At 31.8% G+C, this 11843-nt stretch overlaps 2 long non-coding RNA genes across 2 annotated transcripts; both read right to left on the reverse strand.

Annotated features, from left to right (window-relative positions):
* Nucleotides 1-5663: 5663 nt before the first annotated feature.
* Nucleotides 5664-5865, reverse strand: LOC114388015. The gene is made up of 2 exons (XR_003661448.1): nt 5826-5865; nt 5664-5711 (listed from the first exon to the last, which is right to left on the reverse strand). It is a non-coding gene; the product is annotated as an uncharacterized LOC114388015 (long non-coding RNA).
* Nucleotides 5866-8570: 2705 nt separating this feature from the next.
* LOC114386434 lies at nt 8571-11595 on the reverse strand. Its single transcript, XR_003661086.1, has 3 exons — nt 11021-11595; nt 10676-10783; nt 8571-10560 (listed from the first exon to the last, which is right to left on the reverse strand). It is a non-coding gene; the product is annotated as an uncharacterized LOC114386434 (long non-coding RNA).
* Nucleotides 11596-11843: the final 248 nt, after the last annotated feature.

The following is an 11843-nucleotide window of genomic DNA, read 5'->3' on the forward strand; positions in this document are numbered from 1 at the left end:
AAGGTAAACACTAGTCGAATTATTGAATAATTCACAACTTACAACAAAAGTATTGTCACATCAAGTATTAACCACATAAGTATTATATAATTTTTTTGGACTCAGCTAATCTAATTGTCTATGAGGATATTATGCTAATGGTTGTTCAGCCTTTGCGGACTCAGGGACTTCTTTGTTGGTAGATCCAACGTGTATGCCAATTAAAATGTTAGTTGACATAATTGTTTTGATTTTGGTTTAACTGGTTATGTGCCTTTTAATTAAGTAAACAAATATAGATCATCACCAAAATAATGATGGGCTAAAAGAAAATTGCATTCCACCATACACACCGTCTAATATGAGGAATTCCTAAATGGACATGCCCTCAACCAAGGTCACGACAAAAGCAATAGTAAAGTATCACCAGCACCAGTTGTATCAACAACTATTTTAGCAAGTATGGCAGGCTGCTGAATTGTTTTTTCTCGTTCTACAAAAAGGCAGATCCTTTGTGCCCAAGTTCACAAGAACTAGATTACCTCCCTGAAATTTCAGACCAATAACACCAAAACTAGAACCATTGAGACTATATAGACTGTTGACAACCATAAAGCATTAATCATCTATCATTTTATCATCCTTCAGGAGCCAACCAAGACCTTTGAACATAAATTCCATGACAACTTTTAATCTACTGCACGCATGGTTAATGAGAGATAATATAGAGAAAATAGAAGAAATATTAGGCAATAGTTGATGGTCATTAACGACCTTTTGTCCCCTGTAGTGAATAAATAGAACTTGACTAAAACAATAGTGATCAAATTAGTAATTTCAACAAATTAAGGTCTATGTTCTATGTTGTGCATTGTCAATATATTTTTTAAATACTTAAACCAACTCAAGTTCAAAAGATAAGAAAAATTCCACAAGAAACATATATCTAGTATGAAATTAATGGTAGTTCACATGATCAGAGTGGAGGAATGAAGTGCATGTGCTATATTTGTTAGATATTAGGATAGACAGAAACCAAGTAGATTCTATATTTTAACACTTCTAATCCAATGGTTTTTTATTGCCATGCTCAGTTCAACTTGAACTAAAGTGATAATTGGAAAAAGAGCTCAATATATACAAGTAGAAAGAAACATGGCCATAAATTTCATGCCTTGTAATAATTTTCAATTATTGTGTTTTTATTTATTCACTTATTCAATAACCAATATCCCTTGTAATAATTAAATAAATCAATACACCAAATAGTTATGATTTTATTGAATGATTAGAAGTTTGGAAAAATAGATATAAAAAAGGGCTAGACCTGCAACACCAATGTAAAGGAGAATTGTTCTTGGCCAACCTGCAAGGTTGGAGCATACTCATTTCAATTTACATGGAAAAATATATGAAGAGGTTTGGAAGAATAGTAGGTCATGGAGCATGAGCTATTAAAAAACAGTAATATTGCGGTCAAGAAATAAGGATATCACAATAGGATCTCTAATTCAAACTCTAAGGAAAATAGCTTTAGAATTGGTTTATCCTTTGGCCAAGCCTCAATGGCAGACATGAAATAAGAGAAAATGATTTCAATATGCAAAAAATAGATTTTGAAACAAGAAATGTAAGTTAGATGTTGTATCCTTCTGTGGAAATCAATCTTCAAAGATTAAAATGATAAAAGATTTCACAAAGGAGGAAGACCACAACATTGCAACTTGGGGAAGGGCTCGTGGAAATCAATCTTCAAAGATTAAAATGATAAAAGATTTCACAAAGGAGGAAGACCACAACATTGCAACTTGGGGAAGGGATTTGCCAATTGAAATCCATATGATTCAACAATAGGAAGAACTTATTTGATGATATCTTCATTCTCAATTTGGTTGACTAAGTACTATAGACAATTCATTCAGCTTCTGGAACTGCCAAATGAAACAATTATTTCCTTGAATTACTATGTGCCCAAAGCTAGGGGTGTGTTTTAATAAACATTTCTAAATTTTAGACTCAATAATGTTGAAACCTAATTTCATATTTTTCATGTGTATGTTAAGAAATGACACCATTTTGAAAAAGAAACCTAAAGTTCTTAGGTCTCTCAAGAAAGATTTTTGGATTGTTAATCATGTTTACCGTCAACAATCCAAATTTTGGCATATAATTAAAGTCAACTTCAAAACATAAAACTGAATGTTTTCTTAAATTTAAGGAGAAATAAAAATCTATTTTTGGAAGAAAAGCCCCTTGAGATCAAATATAGCTGAAGTTTAACAGAGAACAACCATCAATTGAACCTATGCTTTAAGCTTAGTGACAATCCTGTTTGCAATCACTATTTCGGTTTATCTACAACAAAATCTAGGCGATATCTATTTTTTTCACTCTTTAAGCTTGTCTTGACAACATTTAATTTTTCATTAGAAATTCAATAAGCAAAGTTTCATCTTTCCATGTGAAAGTAAATTTAGTTAGAGTTACATATATTTCTTTATACTTTGGCAGGAAGTCTAGTAAAATTGCTTGGTAAGCTTTTGTGTGAATAGATGCCAATTGCAAAAATCAAAGCCTCTGGCACTCCAAATTTCATGAAAACAAAAGAAAAAATAGATACCATATTAGAAAGGCAATTTTTCAAAGAATCTTTCGTTCCTTTTCCAAGGGCTAGTGAAAGCCCTGCATAATGGGTTCAATTACTCCATGCTTTGGATCCACAAGGTGTCAACAATACTTTCTCATGTTTGAATATCATATTTTTGGAGGTTCATTTTCAATAACCTTTAGCTGATAACAATTAATTTAATTAAAGCATGTATTTATCACGTCATATGTATGGCATGCCTGAAACAGTAAAATTAAAAAGAAATAAAGAAGAGGTTTAAAATCTTGAGAGTTTAGTTTAGACCACTGTTGCCTTTGTGTTGTTCTAGTCATGCTTAAGAGAGTTATATGTCTAAAGTATCATAAGTAACTTTGGGGCTTGCTACAGGTACATTTAGTTGTAAAGCCACTTAGGTTTTGTTTAGATAAACTTCACCATGCATAGACACTTATAGTTAAGCTTCTTGCATAAGCTAAAATCAACTTATGCTCTCTACTTTTATAGAAACTCCATTTAACATCTCCAAAAACTAAGGTGCTTAATTTGATTTTAGATTATAGAGAAGGTCAATGCATTTTACCTCCTTATTTTCTTCTCATACAAGTATGTTAGAGAAATTTATCCAAACAAGGCCTTATTCTGATATCACTTCTCATTCTTTTTTGTTGAATTTTCGAGGCGGCCTTTACAAAAACTAGGGATCTTTTAGGAGCATATTGGGATAAAGTAATATTTCTTCATTGTGAATTTAACATATATGAATAAGACAACTTGTTTTGATTTGATGATTTTATTCATGTTTTGAATAACTCTCCATATAAGAGAGAAAGGAAGTTGTATCGTTCGAAAATATGCTACTGGAGGTAAAATCTATGGTCTGGCTTTTTAATTAGTTTTTCTTGTTAAATTGTGTTAAATATGTATCTTTGGTATATTAATGCAATATGTCTAAATTGTTTGCGGGATATTGTTCAATCTAAACCTTCATGTTTTCCTATATCTTCCCATGAGTTGTTCAACATCCTTGATGATGCTAGTGAAAAAAATACATGGTTATGTGGGACAACAGAATCAATGCAAATATATGTATTTGATGGAGAGGCTGGAAAAATTGGTCTTGAACCAAAAAAACTAGTTGCTTGCATAAGTTTCGTGCTAGAACATAAATTGGTAATTGTCTTTCTTATGGTATGTTTGGGAGAAGTAGGAGAGAAACGGAAGAGAAATTTTCAAAATTTGGTGTTGGTCCCACGCCTCTTTCTCTCTACTTTAATTTAAATACTTCTTCTTAATTCTCTTCCATTCTTTTATCTTCTCTCCAATCATTACTACAGAAACAACATTCAAAGACGGTTGTGGAGTCGTCTTTGAAGCCAATGACATTAAAAGTGTTGACGAACAACAACGGTTATGTAAAAAACCGTTTTAAAAAATGTGTCACTTTTAAGACGATTCTTAATAAAGAACCATCTTAGAATGTGACCCTTCTAAGACAGTTCTTAACTAAGATCCGTCTTAGAATGTGTCTCTTCTAAGACGGTTCTTAGCTAAGAATAGTCTTAAAAGAGATATATTCTAAGACAGTTATTTGTGAATGCATATGCTGTATGAAGATTTTGATTGTGCCAAAAGATTGAAGCTATTCAAAGTTGATTCAAGTCAAGATCAAGAGATCAAGAAACGATTCACAATAATTCATTATTTGTTAAAAGAGTCTCTTAAAAGATTGCAAAAGTTTGGCCTTAAAAGATTTAAATTTTCAAATCTTTTATAAAGTTTTTTAAGTGGTTTTACATCTTTGGAAAATATATATTTTTCTCTGGTAATCGATTACCAGAGGCTATAATCGATTACCAAAAGCAATCCTGTTTTTGAAAAGCTTTCAGAAAGTTTGAAATTTGAGTTTTAAAGGCTGCAATTGATTACCACCTTTGTGTAATCGATTACCAATAACAGAATGATTTGAAATTCAAACTGAAAAGACATAACTCCTCAAAATTAACTGTGTAATCGATTACCAGTGAGGAAATTTCAAAAATAACTCTGAAAAGTCACATCTCTTTATAAGTTTTTGAAAAGCCACAAAAGGCTTATAAATATATGACTTGTGTTCGAAATTCTTCAGAGTTTTTAAGAACTTCATTGTCTTATTTTCTCACAAGAAAAACTTTGGTCAAACACTTGCAAAACAATTAAGGATTTTTATAAGTTCTTCAAGTTGTATCATTCTTCTCTTAAAGAGAGAAAAACATCCTATGTACTTCAAAAACAAACTGTTGTTAATCAAGAGGCAGTGAGTCTTTGGATTTATAAGTTTTTCTGAACACGAGGGAAATGTATCCCTGGGTGGTTCAAAAGTTGTAAAGGAATTTACAATGATAGTGGAAATCTCAAGTGGATTGCTTGAGGATTGGAGGTAGGCACAGGGAATGACCGAACTAGTATAAAACTAAGTTTGCAATTCTTTCTTCCCTAAACTCTTTTATTTTATTGCAGTTTAATTTTATTTTGCACATTTAAAGAAGCATCAAATAAATTGTTCATTGCTTCTTTTTCTGCATATTAAGTATGCATATTTTTTAAAGAGAGAATTAAAATTTGTTAGGGGAAATTTTTTCAACTTAATTCACCCCCTCTTAAGTTATTGAGGCCACTTGTTTAACATTCCTAACTAAAAATCGCCTAAGAATGTGACCCTTCTAAGACGATTTTTAGTTAAGAACCGTCTTAGAAAAGCCATGTTCTAAGACAGTTTCTTTGATAAGAACCGTCTTAGAAGAGTCACATTCTAAGATGGTTCTTAGCTAAGAACCGTCTTGGAATTGATTATTTAATTTTCTTTAATGTTTTTAAATTTTTTGTCATACCATCCAGTTACATGCAAGATTATGCTTTAAATAAACTTTTACATAGGGAAGCAGCATAACCAACAAAAATAGAGAACATACCATCCAACAATACATATACGAAAAATCCAACAAATGTAGTCTATATGAAATAACTTTTATAGCATCCAAATAATAAAATAACTTTTATAAAACTATGAATAATATGCTTTACATGCCTTTACTAAGTAGGGATCTTCTGTCTTAAGCTTCAGTGGACGAATTTCCCCTTTCTTATTCTGCAGATATACAAAATGGTGGATATTATTTAAGCAAATAATAACCATTGGTTCCAAGGTACATGTCAAATGGAATAGTTAAATATATGAAAATCCGTAAGCTTAGTATCTCACCTTCTTTCCACCCTTCATAAAATCTCTCCAACTGGATACCTGATGATGAAGTGTGTTAATGTACACATCTTCCTTTATGTGTGTGGGTGGGTGTGTGTGTATTTTTTTTTCTTTGGTAAGAAATAAAATACTGCATGCAAACAAAATTCACTATTTTTTTTCTCTTTGTAGGCTAGTAAGACACTTCAAACAATGTATCTTACTCATCATTTAGATTATTTTCTAAACAGCTGATGAAAAGCATGAGAATTTTAAACTGCTTCAAAGACCGGTGTAGGCTTAAAATGCAATAATTAAAAAAATGGTGACTAATGCACAAAGCTCCTTATATGTATGCAACAATTCCCATGTTACAGGGCTCACCCACTAAAATTTTAAGAAGTGTGCTTCAACAAGAATAATTGATACAATTTCAAGTTATTTAATTACTCAAGTATTAAAAAACTTCTATAAATTCAATGAACCCACAAAAATTGATTACCAAGCTTATTAACCAAGATGCATAGACCAAAGGCCACAAGTATTACCACCTAGGTTGGTTAGTAACCATGACAATACCATGGAATTGAAATCAACCATTGCAAACGGTAGTAGATTAGTTTGTTGTGTCCCAAAGAAAGTGATGTGTCTTCGGTTCAAATATTTTTTTTAACAAATATTATCTCATTACTTTATTATCTCTTGATATGCTGTCACACTGACACTAAATGTTGTACAGATAACCAGAAAGTATATGTAGAACAAGAGCAACATTTTGGCCATATTCTGGTATGACTTCATAGCTTCATTATAAATTTCACAATCAGTACATCACAAGACAAGCTCAAGAACTAGTCAAGGATACAACTACGATACATTTCAATGCACATAAATAAGCAATAAAGCATAATGTAACATACCTCTTCCACAATAGGTCGATTTTTTTGGATCAAAAGCCAACAACTTTTCCAGTAGCCTTAGTGCTAAAGGGTCTGCATTGGGAAATTTTTGAGCAAATGACACAGACTGCTTTTTCCTCATGCTAGTTAGGTATCTCCTTGTCTTCTCATTACGCACCTGCATCCAACACAAAATATGGTCACAAGTTGGTATTGGTAACTTTTGGCTCAGAACTAAGCTATGCAACAAAAATGGTTCTTCAACAGTTGAAAATATTTACCCGATATATAGTATCCAGTGAAGGAGTTCCAAGCATATTTGTCATCAGATCCAATTGATGAGCTACATTTTTCCCATGAAAAAGTGGTTTTCCTGTTAGTACTTCAACAAAGATGCAACCTATACTCCATATATCAATTGCTGGTGTATATTGCATCAAGATTTGAAAAATAGTTAGACCTACATAAAGTGAATATGAAAACCGGAACCATTTTAAAGTGTCACTTTGCAACCAAATAAAATAAAAAAGTTCAGTTTGAAACTATCAACTAATTTTAGTAGAAGCCAATACACACACATGAATAGACATTTATCACAACACTACAACATTTTCCCTTGATGCTCCAGAAGAAATACAACCCCACATTTATAACACTTAATGAGTGAATTCAATCTTAACTATCCTATAGACTAATTATTTGCTTCCACTCAAAATAAATAGCATGTATAAAACCTTGTATTGTTACTATCAATAACTTTGATTCTCGACAAAATTAAAGAATAATAGTGCAAAAAAAAAAAAAAAAACTAGTGGGACAGAGACAAACAAGCACAATAAAATTCACAGAGTTAATAATTTATCATCAAACACTGTGGTATCAACATATCACAATTTTTTTTTACAAAAATAATGCTACTGCAATCAATACTAAATAGATTAATAACAGTTTAACAAATTATGGGAAAGGAGATAAAGGATTGAATGTTTGATTATTGTATGTTAAGTCAAGACTTTATACATATATTTTGTCTCACTTTTACGATGTCTGCAAAAAACTGGAAAAGTCATACCTTAGAGTAAAATGATCCACATAGTTTTGGAGCTCTATACCACCTTGTAGAAACAAGCAAGAAACATTAGTCCCTAAGAGTATGTAATTGCCTATATTGTAGATCATCAGAATCTATATTCCTTTTTAACAATAACAAGGCACTTAAGTATTTTTGTGCCTTTTTTTTATAATGACCTTGACATGTTAGTTATACTATCAGGTTAGTGCAAAAGATTTTACAATATCAAAAGGTTAGAAATTATTTTTTTATGTGATTTTTAATATAATTATTATATAAATTAACAAATTTATCATATATAAAGTTTTTTTTAAAAATAATAAATTAATTTTATTAACTTAATTAAAACAGATCAACTCAAAATATCTCAAATTTAAAATAATTCTTTTTTAAATATTTTAAATTTATTTATTTAAAGTCTCAAACAAATGAGTCCTTAAACACTTGCTACCATGGATTTTTTTACCATACCTGAAGGACATCATAGTGACTCCGGAAAGAAATCCAGTTTACTTTTTAATGTTGGTCACGGTATCATTGATTCTATAAAAGAAATCGTATCATAGGAAAAAATACTGCATTAGAAATATTATAAAAAAATTGGGAAGTGGAAATATTATAGTTAACATAAGCAGTTGATTTTATTAAAATACGATACTTAATATAATAAAGAAAGATTAAAAAATTATAATATATTTTTTTATATAATGCATATATAAATTGGGGTGAATAAGAATGGTTAGAAAGAGCTAGTTGGCTAGCATCAAATATCAATAGAGAACTTTGATTACTACTATGGGCTCCTTTTCAAATTTGATCACTACAGCTGAGCTGTCTATACATGTCTTGGGTTTCAAATTTACAATATAAAATGAATTTTAGTGCCACAATGTATGCAGATAATTACATGTTGAAGATACTATGTATGTTACTTGATAAAGAATAAAAACCAGTAGACCATGGAACTTGTCACTCTAACCAATTATGGGGAATTCTCACTCTAAGACATGCTCGGTGAATAGTTTCAGCTCCTATAGTCACAACTCAATTATATTAATAAAGGGGAAAAAAAATCACACATCGAGAGACAGTAAATGCAACAGGCATGTTTCCACTGCAAGGTTCAGGCTGGATTCTGAAATTGACCAATTAGAGCCACCAAAGATACATTTTCAAAGATGCGTTTTCAGGATAAAAATTTACTTCCTCTTCCCTCTTCTTCTTAGCCTCTTCAAATGTTGCCTTCTCAACCTGCAAGAACACAATTTCATTATGGAGATCATACCTTTCAATAGCATACCATAGATAAAAAAGATTAGTGAATAGAAAAAACTTACATCCCAATCTTCAGGCTACAGCATCAACAATTAATCTAATATGTAACTACAAAAATTCTTCTCACCTTTGCTTGACTTAGGAAGATATTGTCTACTCTTTGCTGGTAATGAAGTACAACATAAAACAACTTGCACCAGTAGTTGATAGACTTTGTGATAGGGAGGAGAACCACCTTAGTGTGACCTTTTTGACAGTGAGTGCGATGGTAGAACATAGTAAAGGGTTTGTCCCCTTAAAGTAGCAAGGAAGTGGTGAAATCATTCATGTCATCTAGTAAATTAGTGCTACATACAAGTAGATACCAGACAATTAAATATAGGTACAAAAAAATCATTTAATTTGTTATTTCTCTATTCATGCTCATAAAATGAGTAATGCAATTTAATAGTTCAGAGTTACATAGTCGGAGGAAGAAATTTAATTAAATTCAGCTAAATGCAAGGGTAGTTATTGATGAGATAAAAATGATATGATGCACTCATTCATGAAAGTCAAAATGCATGTCAATTTATTGTGCCAATAATATAGCAACTACCTAGTATTTTCTATTGTTGTTACAAGTACTAAGCATTAATCTATATATCTGGTTGGTGTGTAGTGCTAGTGCAACAACCAACATTCATTTGGAACTTCCATGCAGTTGCCAAGGATACAGGGTAAAACAGGACAAAATACAGGCATATGCTCTTTGTAAATCAAGAGTAAATAAACTAAAAGCCTTTAGTTGAGAATCATTTAGTAAAAATGTGTTGTTGGGGGACTTCTATGGCTTCCTCTGACAAATTGCAAGGTCTCCCGAAACCAACTTTTTAATGTTAATAATAATTCATATAATAAATACACCATTAGAAAAGTCAACAATGTTCAATTATGTAGCTGTGAAGAAACTAGAATGATAAAACTGAATTTCTGGATTTGTTCTCTCTTCTTTCATTTGCAGCTTGGATATGTTGCAAGTATATCCTTAATTGAGTATCAATTATTTACAAATTTATGCATTGATTTCATTTTGTAATAAATCTATTCAGAATCAGATTTGAATAAAATATGGATTATAATCAGACCATAGATAATAGGCTATTTATTGCTTCACGAATTTTCCTGATTATAGTAGATTTGGTTTCCTCTTTGGGACTAATTCTGTCTATAAATCAGTAGATGTATCATTCAAACATTATTAGAGAAATAAATTATTTCTTTCTCTATTCTAATATGATATCAAAGCATATTCAAAATATTCAAAATCTATTGGTGGATCACCTGTGCTACATTCCAAATTTCTTTTGATCAACATCACCATTGAGCAACTTCATGTAGCCACCACCGCAATCAAGCTTCTATTCATGCTTGACAGAAAATTGGAAGAGTAGTATCTTATCCTTGTTGTTGAATTCAGGGTATTCAGCTAAAATAGCATAGAATCTGTAATCCTCTCTTGTTTGAATACCTAAATAGATATTAACATTAAGCCAAAACCAAACATATCATAATACCAATTTTAGCCAGAAGTAAACATGAGCAAGAAATAATACAAGACTGTTTAATATAGAAATTTAGTTTACCTTTGTCATTAGCGTCTCCATTCCATTGACCAGAGGTGTGGTTCCACTCCCCAGCCATGTTCTCATCTTTTTTCCAATCTAATTAAACCCAACGATTTTCCCATCCGTCTGCATTCACACAAAGCACATGCACATGAGATAGAAAAATGGAAAATACTGATTTAAGATTAGAAAAAATGGAAAACATCTATCAACAATTTCTATTTTTTATTTTTGAAAACACTTGTGTTAGAAATAATCTTCTAAATTTTCAAAGAAACAAATCAAACCAAACAAAATCCAAATCATCTCAAATCTCAGTTAACCAACACAACCTGAAAAAGCTGAAAACTTTAGAGCACATACCAGTACCCTTGTCGATCCAAGGCAAGATAATAAACATGGGCACCCTCACCCGTAACCTATCAAACCGAAAGTAATAAGGGTGAGGCCCAACGATCCTATCGGGGTTAGGCACCCCTTCCACCGACGTCGCCACATGATCATAAAACCCACCATGCTTGTCGTAAGTAATCAACACCGCTATCTCCTCTCACTGCGGACTCTTCCTCAAAACCTCGTATACCTCCTTCACGAACATCTGCCCGATCGCCATGTCATGTGAGGGGTGGTCATCGTTCACCGAAAAAACCTCCATATCAAAGTACCTCTGCTTCACCACCATGTAGTTTAGCAGCTTCCCCTTTTGGGTGTGCTTCTTGAACTTCAAGGAGTAGTCGTGCTTCTTGAACCAAACCAATCGTTAATTTCAAAATTTGTTCATATAACTCCCCCCTCCTCTTCGTTTATGCCATGTTCCTTTCATATTTGGTTTCAAATGGTGTGTTTTTTAGCATCAAGGATTGCTGAAAACCAATGCAATTCAAATGTCTTCTATTTTAATAATTGACTCATAGATCCAACTCATATCATGTCATAGTATTTGAATTTTTGAAGGTGGCAGTGGAACAAAAGCTCATGGTATACCTTGCAGATAAAATACATTATGTGAAGCCCTATCTGTATTTTATAACACACCAATAATCTCACTTTCCCCAATTAGTTCTTTCTATCATAGTCATGATGAAATATGAGTTCTTTTTTTGTTCTCTTTTAGGTGAAGGCCTGGCTTGCTGACAAGGATATTGAACATGAAATTTCAAACACGATTTTAGCAAAATCGTCTTGA

This window comes from Glycine soja, chromosome 15 (assembly GCF_004193775.1).
Source record: "Glycine soja cultivar W05 chromosome 15, ASM419377v2, whole genome shotgun sequence".
In the NCBI taxonomy this organism is placed as follows: domain Eukaryota; kingdom Viridiplantae; phylum Streptophyta; class Magnoliopsida; order Fabales; family Fabaceae; genus Glycine; species Glycine soja.